The sequence below is a fragment of the Chrysochloris asiatica genome, unplaced genomic scaffold (genome assembly GCF_000296735.1).
Source record: "Chrysochloris asiatica unplaced genomic scaffold, ChrAsi1.0 scaffold00150, whole genome shotgun sequence".
In the NCBI taxonomy this organism is placed as follows: Eukaryota; Metazoa; Chordata; class Mammalia; order Afrosoricida; family Chrysochloridae; genus Chrysochloris; species Chrysochloris asiatica.
The window spans coordinates 802,828-805,856 of record NW_006408668.1 but is presented as its reverse complement, the minus strand read 5'-3'; positions in this window follow the sequence as shown (position 1 = coordinate 805,856).

Genomic DNA, 3,029 nt, shown 5'->3' with positions numbered 1-3,029 from the left:
CTTTCTACTCCCGTAAAGATTTACACCCTCGGAAACCCTGTACAGGGTCGCTATGGGTCGGAACCGACTCGACGGCACTTAACAACAACAACAATCTTGCTGTATAGCTCTGGCTAATACTTCTAAAACAATATTGAAAATGAGTGGTGACAAAGGTCGTCCTAGTCTGGTTCCCACTCACAGAGGGAAGGCTTTCAGCTTCTCTCCATTGAGAGTGATGTAGGCTGTTGGTTTTGTACATATGCTCTTGATTATGTTGCAGAATTTCCCTTTAATTCCTACTTTGTTGAGTGTTTTTATCAGGAATGGACGCTGGATTTTGTCAAATGCTTTTTCTGCATCACTCGATATGATCATGTGGTTCTTTTCTTTTTTCTTATTTATGTGGTGGATTATATTGATTGTTTTTCTAATGTTGAACCATCCTTGCATCCCTTTTATGAAACTCAATTGGTCATGATGTATTATTTTTTTGATGTGGTGCTGGATTCTGCTGAGAATTTTTTTGTCTATATTCATGAGGGATATTGGTCTGTAGTTTTTTTACTTAGTGATGTCCTTCCCTGGTTTTGGTGAGAGGGTTATGCTTGCTTCATAAAAAGTATTAGGAAGTTTTCTGTCCTATTCTATATTCTGGAATAATTTGAGTAGAATTATTGAGTAGAGTAGTGACAGCTCTTCCCTGAATGTTTGGTAGAACTCACCAGTGAAACCATCTAGGTCTGGATTTCTTTTGGTTGGGAGTTTTTTGATGACCTAATCAATTAATTTTTTTTGTTACATGTCTGTTCAAGTTTTCTACTTCACTCTGTATAAGTTTTGGTAGGTCATGTTTTTCTAAAAATGCATCCATCTCTTCTAAGTTTTTGAATTTGTTGGAGTACAACTCCTCATAGGTATTCTGTTATTACCCTTTTGATTTCGTTTGTTTCCGATGTGACATCGCCTGTGTGGTTTCTAAGGTGACTTATTTGTGTCTTCTCTATCTTTTGTTTTGTTAGGTTTGCCAGTGGTTCATCAATTTTATTAATCCTTTCAAAGAACCAGCTTCTTGTCCTGTTGATTTTTTCTGTAGTTTTTCTGTTTTCCATCTCATTTATTTCTGCTCTTATCTTTATTATTTCTTTTCTTTTGGTGACTGTATATTCCCTCTCTTGGTCAGTTTCTAATTTTTGGAGATGCTGTTTTAATGTGTTAATTTGGGTTCTTCTTTTTGGCTGTGCGCATTTATCTCAATAAATTGTCCTCTCAGCATCACTTTCGCCATGTCCCAAAGGTTTTAGTATGTTGTGTTTTCATTTTCGTTTGTTTCCAGAAACTATATAGAGGGACGTTTTAATTTCTTCTTTTATCCAGTCACTTTTCAGCAGGGTGTTGTTCAGTTTCCAGGTATTCGACTTAATTTCCTTAGTCTTTATGTTGTTGATTTCTAGTTTTATAGTATTGTGGTCTGATAAGATGTGCTGTAGTATTTTAATGTTTATAAATTTATGGAAGCTTGCTTTGTGACCTAACACATGGTTAATTCTGGAAAATGTTCCATGTGCACTGGAGAAGAAGGTATATTGGGTTGACTGATCTGTACACGTCTATGAGGTCAAGTTGGTTGATTGTGCTGTATAATTAATTCCTCTGTAACTTTGTCAAGTTTCTTTCTGGTTGTTCTGTCCCTTTTCGAAGGTGGTGTATTAAAATCTTCCACTATCATTGTAGATTTATCTATTTCTTTCTTCAATTCTACTAAGGTTTGCTTCATATATCTTGGTGCTTTTCCATTGGGAACGTAGATATTTATTATGGTTATGTCATCTTGTTCAATTGACCATTTGATCATGAGGTTGTGTTCTTCTCTTATGCTGGTTTTTGTCTTAAAGTTTATTTTATCAGAGATATGAATTGCCACTCCTGCTTGTTTATTGTTGCAGTAATCGTGGTATATTTTTTACCATTCTTTAACTTTTAGTCTGTTTTTGTCTTTGTGTGTAAGGTGTGTCTCTTGCAGGCAGCACATTGAAGGGTCTTGTTTTCTTATCCAGTCTGCCACTCTCTGTCTCTTCACTGGTACATTCAATCCATTGACATTCAGTGTAATTATCGATAGGTATGAATTAATTGCTGCCATTATATTAATTGATTTATTCTGTATGCCTTATTGTGCTGAGTTTGTGGGTTTTTTTGTGCTATTTCTTGTCGGTTTCTTCTTGGTTTTCATGTTTGCTTGTTCTGTTTGGAAGTTCATTTTCATGGTAAGTTGTGAAGTATTAACTTTCTTTGGGATTTCCTTACAGTCTGTTAACTTTTTTCTCCATTTAAGAGAATCTATTGTATCCTGTAATCTACCTGACATCCTCACCACCTGGATCTCTGTTCCTACATTTATCCCTTCTTTACATTGATGTTATTTTAACTTTGGTTGACCTCCCATCTCCTTTGAATTCATTGTTGTAGTTTTGTTCTGTTCTGGACTCTGTTGTTGACTGTGTTCCAGGAGTCATTGCCATGCCTGTCCATCTTGTTGTTGTCTGTTTTTGTTGGTTTTCAGTCCAAAGAACTTCCTTTAGGATGTTTTGAAGTGCTGGATTTGTTTTAATAAAATCTCTTAGATTCTGTGTATCCTGGAATGTGTTGATTGCACCATCGTATTTGATTGATAGTTTTGCTGGATAGATGATTCTTGGTTGGCAGTTTTTTCTTTTAAGGTTTTGTATATGTCTCCCCATGGCCTTCTTGCCTGCATGGTTTGTGCTGAATAGTCAGTTTGTGCTAATAGTCAACTTAATCTGATTTGCTTGCCTTTGTAAGTGACACTTCTCTTCTTCCTGGCTGCTTTTAGACTTCTCTCCTTGTCTTTGATTTTGGAGAGCTTGATTATTATATGTCTTGGTGACTTTCTTTTGGGTTCTATCCTTCCTGGGGTACGTTTGGCTTCTTGAATGTTTATCTTCTCATCTTTCAAGATGTTAGGGAAATTTTCTTCCAGAAGCTCTTTAACTATCTCCTCTGTGGACTTCTCTGATTCTTCCTGTTCC